The sequence below is a fragment of the Tamandua tetradactyla genome, chromosome 4, assembly GCF_023851605.1.
Source record: "Tamandua tetradactyla isolate mTamTet1 chromosome 4, mTamTet1.pri, whole genome shotgun sequence".
Taxonomy (NCBI): domain Eukaryota; kingdom Metazoa; phylum Chordata; class Mammalia; order Pilosa; family Myrmecophagidae; genus Tamandua; species Tamandua tetradactyla.
In genome coordinates, this window is record NC_135330.1 from 67,123,950 (window position 1) to 67,138,568 (window position 14,619).

Below are 14,619 nucleotides of genomic sequence, written 5' to 3' on the forward strand. Positions count from 1 at the left end.
TCAGTTAATTAATTCTGGGAAGTGATTCCAGGAAACAAGAGTCAGGAAGCAAGGAGGATAAAACTGAGAAGAGTAGAAAGCCAATACTGAGTTGTGTTATCAAGCTGCTCACCCCTTGGGCATTTGTACATCAATTTCTTTGAGACCTTATAAGGAGCTGCATAGAATGCACCTCAGAGAAGTAATTGGGAAGCTTTTATTACCAGCTCCTATTTGTCCTTGGCCAAAAACTTTCTCACAGAGTATTAACTCCCTGCTCCCTTCTAAATTGTACATATGGATACTGAGTCACCACTTTGACAGAAGATCTTGAGGTAGAAAGTAAGCAAGGAGGTGTCAGGTTACATGCGTGCAAAGTTGGCTGTCATGACAGTGGCTGGGGGTGGGCTGAGAGGATGTGAGACAATGCATATGAGGTGGCCAACATTCCACATGTCTAAAGCTGATGTCTTGGTTTCAGGTCTGCAACTACATCCAGGGTTCACCAGGGTTCACTGACTTTTAGGAAGAGTCAGTGTATACGTAGAGTGGGTAAGAGCTTCTCAGAAGCCAGCACCATCAGAGCCAGAGCCAGTGCCAGGCAGAGTTGGAGGGTTAGAAAGGCTGTTACAAAATTGCCAGGCAAAGCAGACAGATGGCTGGAAAGCCAAGCCTTGTAACAAGCAGGTCACTCACTCCAGCTTCTGCAATTCTTGCTTTGTCTCTGCTTTGACCTGTGTATAGTCTGAACCTGTCTAGAGCTGTACACAGATTCACAGTTTCCTTGGGAAATGGAGTGCTCCAAAGATCAACCTTATCCCATTTCCTAACTGGCTTTCCTTGGCAAAGTGAACTTGGCAAATTTAAGAAAGCAGTGTTGTCCTGCATCACCTCTGTCTCCAACTGGGACCCTCTAGTCTTAAATCCTCCTATCCACTTAGGAGACTGCATCTTCCCATTCCTCTCTCATTCACGCCTTTCGCTATGATGTCCTCCTAGTGGTCCTTTGCCTTAGTACAGGCAACCCTTCAGGACTTGGCTTGCATCACATCTTATCCTCCTATTCCCTTTAAAAATCTCCTCTTGAGTGGTTTGAGCCTATGGTCATCCAAATAATGTCTCCCTAAAGAGATCCATGCCTTAAACCCTGGAATCTATGAATATATTTTGTTACATGGCAAAAGGGATTTTATAGATGTAATTAAGCTATGGATCTTAAAATAAGGAGATTACCCTGGATTATCCAGGAAGGCTTACTCTAATTCCTTGAGTCCATAAAGGCTGAGAAATTTCTTCAGCTGGAGTCAGAAGAGAAGGTAGAAAAAATAAGTCAGAATTGGAGATGAGAGAGATTTAAGTTTGTGAAGGAATTGACCCACCATTGTTGGCTTTGAAGATTAGTGGGGCCATGAAACCAAGAATGCAGGCCATCTTTAAAACTGGAAATGATGGTTGGACAAGAATCAGCAAGGAAGCTGAGACCTCCACCCCACAAACAGCAAGGAACTGAACTCTTCCAACAAACTGAATATGCCTGGAAGGAGATTCTTTCCCAGAGCCCCCAATAAGGAACGCAAATCTGTTGGCACCTAGATTTTAACCCAGTGAGATCTATTTCAGACTTCTGAACTAGATACCATGAGGTGGCAAATGCATGCTATTTTAAGCAGCTAAATTTGTGGTAATTTATTACAGCAACAATAGGAAGCTAATACAGAGTCCTAAGTGTTTCAAAAATTAACTTTAAAAAATGACTTCGTTTATCTCTGATAAGCTGTTTTATTTTAAAGGGCTTTGGGCTGACTGCATTATCCTTCTCAGTAGAAGCTGCATTTTCAAAATTGGGGGCAGTATGGAAAATGGAAAGTGTGCTGGTTTGAAGATGTTACATACCCCCGAAAAAGCCACATTGTTTTTTTTTTTGTTGTTGTTGTTGTTGTTGTTTTGGCATAGAAGGACTCCAGGAATAGAACCTGGGTCTCCAGCTCAGCAGGTGAGAATTCTTGTCACTGAGCCACAATTGCACTACCCAGCCATGTTCTTTTAATCCATTCTTGTGGGTGCAGACCTATTTTAGGTGGGACCTGTTGATTAGGTAACTTCAACTGAGATGTAGCCAACCCAATTAAAGGTGTGTCTTAATTATTTTTACAGGAATCCTTTAGGAGAGAGAGCTCAGAGGGAAACACCAGGGAGTGAGCACACAGAGGGAGTAAAGCCCTGAGATAAGGAAGCAAGGACCCACAGAAGCTGGAAGAGCCATAATTGGAAAGTAATGAAACCTGGGAGTGAAGGACGAGCAGATGCCAGCCATGTGTCTTCCCATATGACAGAGGAACCCCAGATGTCGGCAGCCTTTCTTCAGACAAGGTATTGTCCTATTGATACCTTAATTGGGACATTTTCATGGGCTTCGAACTGTAAATTTGTAAACTAATAAATCCCCATTGTAAGAGCCAACCCCATTTCTGGTATATGGCATTCCAGCAGCTTTAGTAAACTGAAAAAGAAGGTAATGAGACATGGGTCCCCATCTGAAGGAGGCCTTCTCTCCACTGTCAAACTTAAAGCCATGGGATTAGTATTGTCACTGCAGAGGTAAAGAGCAAAATTGTGGATGGATTCCCAGACTGTAGGGATAACATCTTTTTGACTAGCCCCCTATATGCTACCCCTTCATTTAGAATCCTGAGAAATGTGCCATAGCCAATTGAACACCCTTATTCTAAGAATCCCTCACAATTCTCATCTCAAAAGACAGGATAACTGGCCAGATTTGCAGTCTCCCCTTTCCTATTCTTTAATTCTTTTAAATTATTAAAAATGGAGAGAAGACAGTGGAGAGAAGGCCTGACTCTGACTTCCTTTCTTCTGATTCCCTCTCTAACTCCATTAAACCCTGCAGGGCACTTCTTCAACAGATAATGGGGCCTGCCCCAACATCCATTCTAACATAGAAGACGAAAAGGAAAATGAGGAAGCATATAGAAATGCTATTACAATCTCTTTATATCTCCCAGCAGAGGATCTGCTATCCAGAGAAGGAATTGGAGGTGGCATGTTATTCTGCTGTCCCTTTTGGGTCATTTTGTTCATGAACCTTAACAAAATCCCTCTCTGAGCTTAGAAATGAGGGAGAAGTGGGCCGAGGAGGAATAATGGATGTGGCCAATACAAGCAAAACAAGAACAATGGCAATTAGGTTCCAATTATTCATCTTTTAATGGATACAAAATAATAGCCATTCTCCAATAATTATAATATCTGTTTCAATGGACTGTTTCTCTGGTATTACTAAACCTCATGTTCATTGGTTAAAATGTACCACTGCCAAGACCCTTGTATAATCCTTCTTCTTCTAACTTTCTCACTTCTCCTTCTCCTTTCCCTCTTCAGCAAGCCCTTCATAGCACTTAGGTAGCTCCAGCCATTCTTCTCTTTGACATTTCACTTTCTACCCATATATTCAAATGGTTCTTTTTATCACTTCACATACTTTTAGGTCATATGTCTTATCTGAGTTTCCTCTATTTCACTGCTAATGAGACAAACTGGCCTTAACTCTGGATGCCTGTTGCATCCGGGTTTCATCTACATTTTTTATCTATATTTCCATATTACATCCTACTCTGACACTTCACTTTTCTACATTATTTCAAGCTCATATTTCAAATCTCCCTTCTGATTTCAACTTAAAGTACCCTATTGTCACTTTGGACTCTTATAGAGAATGTGAAAATCCGACACCATTCTCTTTCCATGATGCATGCTTTTTTAATTGTGAAATCTAACATATATACAAAAAAGCAATAAATTTCCAAGTGCATTTTAACAAGTAGTTATGGAACAGATTGTAAAGTTTGGTATGGGTTACAATTCCATGATTTTTCATTTTTTCTTCTAGCAAGGTATGCTTTTATAAAAGGTAAAATATATAGGAAATAACCAGTGGATAATAAAATTAGTGTCTAAAAGTTCATGGAGAAATGGGATATTTGCATAGTCTCAAAGTATCTCCCCCCAAATATATATTAATTATAAAGAGAAACCCGCATCTTCACAGTGGAGGAACCTAACAGATGCCAACAAACCAGGCGTTCAAGGTCAACATCACCAGTATTAAGATTATATTAACATCATATAACAATGTATGTTGTGCACTGAAAAGGGCATATTACGTATGTGGAATTTTTCCCCCCAAATACATAATCTCATCCTAATCAGGATAAATCATTGGAAAAACTCAAATTGAGGAACATTCTACAACATCAATCCCCTTCAAAAGATCAACCTTCTTCAAAAGGGTTAATGTCACAAAAGATCAGGAAAACTGAGGCATTGTCACAGATTGGAGGACATTATGCAGACATGACATAGCATTTCCTATAAAGGTGCTGTGGTAGTTATGTTCAGGTGTCAACTTGGCCAGGTGAAGGTGCCTAGTTCTGTTGCTGTGGACATTAGCCAATGGCATGTGAAGCTCATCTGTCACTGATAACATCTGCAGTAGGCTAGAAGGCGTGCCTGCTGCAATGAATGATGTTTGATTTAATTGGCTGGTGCTTAAATAAGAGCTCAACGTAGCACAGCCCAAACAGCTTAGTATACCTCATCTCAGCACTTGCAGCTCAGCCCAGGCCTTTGGAGATGCAGAAAGAAATCACCCCGGGGAAAGTTGTTGGAACACAGAGGCCTGGAGAGAAGGCCAGCAGAGATTACTCTCTACCTTCCCATGTAAGAAAGAACCTCAGTTGAAAGTTAGCTGCCTTTTCTCTGAAGAACTATGTGTTTTTAACTAAATAAATCCTCTTTTATATAAAAATCAATCGATCTCTGGTGTATTGCATTCTGGTATCTTTGGCAGACTAAAACTGGTTCCTTCTACCTTTATAGGAAAAGGTAATCAGTGGGAAAACTGGTAGAACCTGCATGAACTCTAAAGCTTAGTTAATATTATTATGCCAATGTTTATTTCTTAGCTTTGATAATTATAATATGGTTATATGAGATGCTCACATCAGGAATGTGGATTAAATGTATGCAGGAACTTTCTGTACTATTTTTGCAACTCTCTACATCTAAACGAACTCTGTCACAAGCTACCTGTGTGACCTTAAAAAGTTAAATTAACCTCTTTAAGTCCCAGTTTCTTCACCTGTGAAAAGAAACCTTTGGCTCAAATGATCTCCAAGGATCCAAAGTAGTTTAAAGAGAGAAGAAACATAAACAAAGATGAGAAAATGATAACTGAAGTGCACAAAATTAGTAAGAGTTTTTCACATCTAATATTAATCTTCAAAATAATCATGTACAACAGGTGAGTAAAGTTTCACCAAGATAATGAGTAAAACACAGTACACATAGGAAGCACTCGATGTGTACTTATACATTACACATGTCATTGTTTGTGATTTGGCCATCTGATTTAGTTTAGAGAATAGAGAAACTTAATTTTGGATCTAGACCTTCTAGACTCCTAGTGCAGCGCAGGGAAAAAGAGTAGCGAACTAGTAAATAGTCCAAAGGAAAATAAGAAAAAAATAAAAGACCTAACATTCTACAAGAGACAATTTATGTCTGAGAAAGAGAATTTGAAAGTCAACATTGGCAAGAAGAGACAAACCTCAACAGAGTAAAACCTGAGGAAAAAGTGTTTATTTAGGTGTATGGATGAACCACTAGAAATCCCACACCTGCAGGATTATACACCTATGTCAGACATGCCATGTGAGGTTGGGATCCCCTCACCCTTTGCCAGATCTAGCAGATTTTGGATCAAAGTCCAAAAAGAAAATCAAGGCACAATTTGTTTCTGGTAATGACAGGCACAGACATTTGGATGTACTCTCCTGCTGAAGGCAAATAAATGCTGTATAAAATATTTTTTAAATATTTTCTTAGAATTATCAGCGCTGAAATGATATTGAGGTATTACCAGACTTAAAACAGAGGAAAAGGTGAAAACCCAGAGGAGTAAGTTGGTACTCCAAGCAGCTTAAATAACTTACAGGGAATGGCTGGAAAACAGGGCTAAATTTTTTAGGGACTCTCTAGGTGAAAAGAAACAACCTGAAAACCCAAATCCTAACCCAGGTGAGGACTCTTATGGAGCATACCCCCAACATCTGCACAAATATATAATAAGCCAGGAAGTCAATCCTGTTCAATTCAGGGTAGAGCCACTTAGAAATAAATCTCCCCACTTCCTACAGGAGAAAATGAAGAAGAAGATAGAATGCTGATGGGAGACAAATAAAAAGACCCATCTTTAAGTACTGTAAACCAAGTTCTGATGTTAAAGTGCAAATTGCTCATACTTACATGATCAGGATGATCCAAACAAATATCAGATCTGATTGTAGCACTCCCAGGTACCTGAAAAACAAGCTCAAATCAACTCTGAAGGATGGCATCTTCAACTAGGCCTTTGAAAGCCTGAAAAAAAATTATTTTTCAAGGATCATGGTGTCACAGAGAAAAAGTTATTCAATTATATAAGGACATAAGATAAAAGAAATGAGAACCCACAGAAACAATGAGGAACAGAAACTGATCCTTAAAGACTTCAGATATGGAAACCATTAGAAATATATTTTAAATAAATGTGCCCACTATTTAAAATGAACAAAAGTTAAAATATTTGCTTTCACTTAGCATTTGAAAAACTATGAACTGCCAAAACCCAACCAAGATTAAATAAATAAACTGAATAGTTCTATAACTATCAAATAAATCAAATTTGTAATGAAAAAAGCTCCCAAAAAAGAAATCTCCAGGCCCAGATAACTTCACTAGAGAATTGTACCAAACAACCAGACATTTAAAAAATTAACACCAATGTTGATGAGGCTAGAATTACCCTGACAAAACAGGATAAAGATAGTATAAAAATAAAAAAAAGGAAAACTGAAGACTAATATCTCTCATGAACTTAGATATATTTTCCTTGACAAAATATTAGCAGATGGAATCCAACAATACATAAAGTAGATTATATACCATGACCATGTGGGATTTATTCCATGTATGCAAGATTGGTTCAAAATTTTAAAACTAATACAGTTGACCATATCAATAAGCTAATGAATCATACAGTCACTTCAATTGATGCAGGAAAACATTTGATGACTCCAACACTCATTAAAGAAAAAAATTCTCGTCAAACTAGAAGAAGGGTAAGCTCCCTAACTTGATAAGACCAGCTACATACTTCCTACAGTCAACATTATACATAATGGTGAAAACTGAATGCTTTCCTGTAAGATCAAGAACAAGGCAAAGATGTTCTTCTAAACATCTTATTTAACATAGTACTAGAATTTGTAGCCATTCCAATAAGGCAAGAAAAAGGAAAAAAGGCATACAGATTGGAGAGGAAAATAAAAATTTCCCTACTTGCAGATGGCATGACCATATCAGTTTCCTTGGGCTAGCACATTTGCCACAAATTACCACAAATGGGGTAGCTTAAAACAACACAAATTTATTCTCCCACAGTTCTGGAAAGCAGAAGTCTGAAACCAAGATGTTGGCAGTATTTGTTCCTTCTGGAGACTCCAAGGGAGAATCTGTTCTGTGCCTCTCTGTCGGTTTTTAGCAGTTGTAAGCAATCCTTAGTGTTCTTTGGCTTGTAGATTCATCACTCCAATCATTGCCTCCACCTTCACATGACATTCTTCTCTCTGTGTGTCTGTATCAAAATCTCCCTTTCATTTATAAAAACAGCATTCATTGGATTTAGGGCCCACTAAATTTAGTATGACTGCATCTTAACTTGATTACATTTCTAAAGTTGTGTTTCCAAATAAGGTGACAATCACAGATACTGGGAGTCAAACTTGAACTTTTCTTTTTTGGGGACACATTCAACCTTGTATACTAACTATGTAGAAAATGCCAAGAAATAGAAAAAAAAAATCTCCCAGAACTAATAGGTGAATACAACCAGGCTGAGGATACAAGATCAATATCCAAAATTCAATTATTTTCCTATATATAGTGATGAAAATGCAAGCATTAAAATTAAAAATACAATTCCACCTATAGTTACTTAAAAATTTAAATACTAAGACATAAAACTAACAAAACATGTACAAGACTTATATTGTACATATACAAAACACTAATGAAAGAAACTGCAAAACACTGATAAAAAAGAAGAAAATCTAAATAAACGGAGATACATACTATGTTCATGAATTGTATGACTTGAAATAGCAAACAAAATCATCAATTCTCCCTAAATTCTTATAAAAATTCTAACAAGGGTATTTGCACATACAAACAGGATTATTCTAAAATTTATGTGAGTCTGGGTTCAATTCCCACCCCATGTACTTCCCAAACAAACAAGCAAACAAACAAACAAAAACCAGCCAAACAAAAATTCAACAAATGGTGTTGCAAAAGGTGATATTCACATGGGAAAAGAATGAAATGTGACCCCTGCCATAAAGCATATAAAAATATAAGATAAAATAAAATTTATGTGAAAAAGCATGACGGGTATCACCCTATCTCATAATAAAACCTACCATATAGTTATAATAGTCAAGGCTGTGTAGTATTGGTGGTGGGATAGACACAAAGATAAAGGTAACAGAATAGAAACTCAGAAATAAACCTGCATAAATATGACAAACATATTTCCCAAAATGCAGGAACAAATGGTGCTGGTGAAATTGGACATCTACAGGCAAAAAACTGAATCTCAACCTAAACTTCACATTTCATGCAAAAATTAAGTCAAAATGGATCATGGAAGTAAATGCAAAACCATAAAGCATTTAGAAAAAAACCTAGGAGAAAATTTTGGCATCTGGAGCTAGCAAAGAGTTCTTGGACTTCACATAAAAAGCTTGATACATAAAACACTTTTTTAGAGGAACAAAACCCCAATAAATTGGAATGCACCAAAATTATAAACTTCTGCTGTGTTAACGACCTGTTAAAAAGATGAAAAGACAAGCTACAGCCTGGGAGGAAACATTTGAAACTACCCAAATTATCAAGCTTTGCTCTCTTAACAACCCTGTTAAGAGGATGAAAAGACAAGTTACAGCCTCGGAGAAAATATTTGGAAACCACATAGCCAACAGAGGATTATTATCTAGAATGTACAGAGAACTCTCAAAATTCAACAGCTAACAGACAATCCAAATACAAAATAGGAAAAAGACATGAATAGACATTTCACCTAATAGGATATGCAGATACCAAATAAGTGGTATAATGAATTAACATCTTTAACCATTAGGGAAATACAAATTAAAACCAAAATGAAATACCATTACACATCTATCAGTATAGACAAAATAAAAATAGTGACAATACCCAAAGCTAGCATGGATGCAGAGAAACTGGTGGGAATGTAAAATAAGTGCAGTCACTCTGGAAGACAGATCAGCAGTTTCTTAATAAAACTAAAATATGAGTCAGCAATTGCACTCCTGGGCATTTCTTCTGGAGAATGAAAAATTATATTTACGCAAAAGCTTATACATAAATGCTTACAACAACTTCACTCATAATAGTAAAAAACTAGTCTTAAAGTTTGAATCATGTACCTCATGAAAGATATATTCAGGTTCTAACCCCTAGTCCCATTTGTATATAGGACCTTTGAAGATGCTATTATTAGTTAAGGTACAGACTCATTTGTGAACAGGATCTTTGAAGACACTATTTAGATGAGACCAAACTGAATCAACATGGTTCTTAATCCAAACAACTGGAGACTTTATAAGGAGAGGATATCTAGACAAAGACACAGATGACTAGGCAGAAATAGAAAGCAAAAATCAGCAAAAGCCAAAAATGAATAAGATCACCATGAGATGGAGACAAAGATGCAAGCCAAGAAACCCCAAGGATCTCTGCAAGAGAGCACCAGAACACTATAGAATCTGGGAGAAAGAATGGTCTGTCAATACCTTCATGCTTGACTTATTGCCTCCAATCCATTGTGTGGAATTTGTCATAAGACTCCCAGCAAACCAAAACTAGAAACAATCCTTTAATGGGTGAATGGTTAAATATACTGGTAGATCCATGGCATTGTGTACAGTGAATTATATACCCCAATATACACATGTTCTTAATCTTAATATGCATTCTTGTTTGTGTGAACCCAGAGTAAACAGGATCCCATGAAGATGTTATTTTAGTTAACATGTGGCCAAACTGAATGAGGTTGGGTCTTAATCTGTATTATTGGAGTCCTTCATAAAGAGAGGAAATTCAGACACAGTAAGTGAAAGCCATGGAGAGAAGCCAGAAGTCAACAGAACCTGGAAGAGAAAGGTGAAGATAACACCATATGATGTGATAGAGATGCAAGTCAAAGAACACCAAAGGTCACCAAAAGCCTGCCCCGGAATATTACAGACTTTAAAGGGAAAGCATTGCGTTGTTGATACCTCAAATTTGGACTTTTCTTAGCCTCCAAACCATAAGCCAATAAATTCTCTTTGTTTCAGACAAAACTGGTTTCTGTGATAGTTATCACAGCAGCCTATCAAAACTAAAATACATGGAATACTACACAGAAATAGAAAGGAACAACTATTGATTCACACAGCAACCTGGCTGCATTTGCAGGGAAAATGTAAGTGGAAGAAACATTCTTAAATATTACATACTGTATGATTTCACTTATATAACTTTCTTGAAATGGCAAATTTATAGAAATGGGGAAGAGATTAGTGGTTGTAATGGGTCAGGAAGGGATGAGGAGAATAGAGGAAGATAGTGGCTATAAAGGGGCAATATACATAACAGATCTTTATGGTATGGGACTTTTCTGTATGTTGAGTGTATCAATGTCAATATCCCTGCAATATTATACTATCAGGTTTTGCAAACTTTATTACGGGGGGAATTTGATAGAGCACAGATAGGAGCTCTCTGTCTTACTTCTTACAACTGCATGTAATTACAATGATCTCAAATAAAAAGATTAATTAAAATGACAGCAGATTTCAGAAAAGAAACAAATAGACTACCTAAAGTGAGAAATATAATAACCAACATTTAAAAATATCTAAGTTGGACACCGAATCAACACAGCTGAAGAAAGAATTAGTAAATTAGAAGTTATTGCCACGACCAGTACAGCTCAGTGTTGGACTGAAGGGAGTCGACAGGGAATTGAGAAAGAAACACAAGAGACAGAGATATAGTTAAAGCTGGGACCAAGTGGGACTCTGAGCTCAGATGGAGACTCAAAGACCACAAGAGGTTCAGCATGGTTTATTTTATAGGTCTGCGAGGTAAAGAAAGTCAAAAGTGTAACTAAAGAACATAGTAGGAGGGAGCATAAACTGAGCCATCTGCTTCCTTGTGACCAGATGAGTCAAAAAGTTACATGTTTCTCAAGGCCTCCCTCCACCCCAGACTGGAGCAGCTTTGCAACATTTTAGTCTTTTCAGGACATCAGGTGCCTTTTCCCACAGAGACAGCTTTGCTATATCTCTGCAGCGAGCATGTGACCTCTGTCTCATCTATGCCAGACAAGTTATAATAGAAGAAAATGCAGAATACATCATAAAGAGGTAAAAGAGGGGGGGGAATAAAGGAGATAAGTAGAGAGATGTACAGAATAGAGTGAAAATTTCAAGCAGCAAGTTCCAGAATATAAAAATAAAATGGAGATAAGGCAGTATTTAAAATTATAAGGGTTGAGAATCATACATAATTGAGTAAAGACACCAATCCATAGAAGCCATACAAATACAACATATGATTTGTACGAAGAAATTTAGACTTACATGTGTTATTGTGAAATGCAGAAAACCATAGACAAAGAGAAGAGCTTAAAAAACATTCAGACAAATTTCCAAGAAATGCAAGGTACAGTAACATATTAAATTACAGAACAACAATGGAACTAACAAAATACAAAATGTGAGAAATTTCACAGGGCAAACTATCCATTCTTTCAACAAATAGATTATAAGAAAAAAATAATAAAAAGAAGAAGAGGAACCCACAGATTTAAAGAGAACTAAGGGACATATTGACTGTGTGTAATATGGAGCTTGTTAGGCTCTTAATTTAAACAAGTCAATATTATTTTTAATATTCTGAAACAGAGAAATTTGATTACTGGCTGGATATTTAATGATAGTAAGCAATTACTATAAAAAATGTACATGTGTTTATGGTTTGTGTATATCATTTAAAGACTCATTTTAAAAAGATATATAAAGAATAATGTTTAGGATTGGATCATAATCGTTCTATTGGGGATGAGTGGGGAATAGGTAGTATTATGGATGAAGCATGTCTGACTATGAGTTGGTAAGGATTGAACCTGGATGATTGGTACATGTAGGTTTTATTATGCCACTCTTTCTGATCTCATATATATTTGAAATATTCCACGATAAAACTTAAAAACAAAAGGCAACCAGAGAGATAAAGACTATCTTTAACAACATGCCTTCCAAACAGAAGGAGTAAAACTAATAGATGAGTTTCTCAGCAGCAACAAAGGAAGACAGAAGTAGTGGAATAAATTCTACAATGTGTCAAATAAAACAACTACCAATCCAGACTTCTACACCTATCAAAAATATCTTCCAAAAGTATCAGGGAAAAATAAAGATATCTTCAGGAATATTGAAGCACCAAGATTTCTTTAAAGGAAGTGATTTGTGATTCTAGATGTTTGATAAGGAATGCAGAAAAAAGGAACCTATACAGAAGATCTGTTATATAAGAAGGAATGACAAGAAAGAACTAAAGTTATGAATATGATCTGTATAAAACAGTAATAACAATGCCTTGTAGGGTAATAAGAAAAAGATAGTATTAAAATACAAGATAGCAACAACAACAAAAAAGCAATTCATAAGAAATTCAAATGGCATGAAAATTATCATTGAAAATTATTCAATTAATTTTTTAACTGTTCATTAAAAATCAGTGAGCTAGAGCCCCCATCTTGGGGTTTGTTCATATGAAACTTAACCCCAGAAAGGATAGGTCAAGCCTACTTAAAATTAGACCTAAGAGTCACCCCCAAGAGAACCTCTTTTGTTGCTCAGCCAACATAACAAGCCAACATAACAAGCAAACTCACCACCTTCCCCCTGTCTACGTGGGACATGACTCCTGGGAGTGTAGACCTTTCTGGCAATGTGGGACAGAAATCCTAGAATGAGCTGAGACTCAGCATCAAGGGATTGAGAAAAACCTTAGAATGAGCTGAGACTCAGCATCAAGGGATTGAGAAAAACTTCTCAACCAAAAGGGGGAAGAGCAAAATGAGACAAAGGGTCAATGGCTGAGAGATTCCAAACAGAGTCGAGAGGTTATCCTGGAGGTTATTCTTACGCATTAAGTAGATATCACTTTGTTATCCAAGATGCAATGGAGAGGCTGGAGGGAACTGCCTGAAAATGTAGAGCTGTGTTCCAGTAGCCATGTTTCTTGATGATGATTGTATAATGATACAGTTTTCACAATGTGACTCTGTGATTGTGGAAACCTTGTGTCTGGTGCTCCTTTTATCTACCTTGTCAACAGATGAGTAGAACATATGGAATAAAAATAAATAATAGGGGACGGGCCGCGGTGGCTCAGCGGGCAAAGTGCTTGCCTGCTATGCCGGAGGACCTCGGTTCGATTCCCGACCCCAGCCCATGTAACAAAAACGGAGAAACAGAATACAATAAAACAAGAAAATGTTTAAAAAAAGATGTTTCCCTTCCTTCCTTCCTTCCTTCCTTCTATCCTTCCTTCCTTCTCTCTGTCTTTCCTTTAAAAAAATAAAAAAATAAAAAAATAAATAATAGGGGGAACAAATGTTAAAATAAATTTAGTTTGAAATGCTAGTGATCAATGAAAGGGAGGGGTAAGGGGTATGATATGTATAATTTTTTTTTCTGTTTTCTTTTTATTTTTCTGTTGTCTTTTTATTTCTTTTTCTGAATTGATGCAAATGTTCTAAGAAATGATCATGATAATGAATATGCAACTATGTGATGATATTGTGATTATATATAGAATGGAATGATCATATGTTTAGAATGTTTGTTTCTTTTGTGTCATATTTTTTAATAAAATATTTTAAAAATCAATGAGCTAAGACCTTTTAGAAGTTATCTAGGAGATAAGTAAAGATATTGATTAATTTTAGCTCAGTAATATGCATGTTGCAAATTCTAAGTTTCCTAGTTTAAAAAGTTAGAAACTATGCTTTTTACATTTAATCTTGTAGAGGATAAAATACAATGATTTAAAAAAATCAATGCAAAAGTAGGCCAGAAAGAAAAAAAATTAACCTAGAACAGGTATAGAAAACACAAAACAAGAATCTGGATTTAAAAACAAACATGCCAAGAATTATATTAGCTATAAATGGACAAAATGTTCGGATAAAAGTTTGACTTTTAAAATAAATTCAGTGTATGTTATTTAGAAAAGACATATCTAAAACTTAAGCATACAAAAAGGTTTTTTTAAAAATGGATGAAAACTTGAAAAAAAAAGCTGGTATAGACACATTAATATTAATAAAAATGGACTTTTAGATTAAAAAAATTGTTAAAGATAAGGAAAGATGCTTCATATTGATAAAAAGTTAAAATCCAGCATAAAAATCAAACAATTTTACATTTGCATCCACCTAATAAC

At 36.3% G+C, this 14,619-nt stretch overlaps 1 long non-coding RNA gene across 2 annotated transcripts in view; it reads right to left on the minus strand.

Annotated features, from left to right (window-relative positions):
* The window catches only part of LOC143679031 (uncharacterized), a 59,739-nt gene that overhangs the window by 30,700 nt on the left and 14,420 nt on the right, over positions 1–14,619 (minus strand). For both annotated transcript variants that reach the window (XR_013173525.1, XR_013173524.1), the window contains exon 2: positions 6,301–6,354. This is a non-coding gene — a long non-coding RNA (uncharacterized LOC143679031). The remainder of the gene's footprint in view (positions 1–6,300; positions 6,355–14,619) is intronic.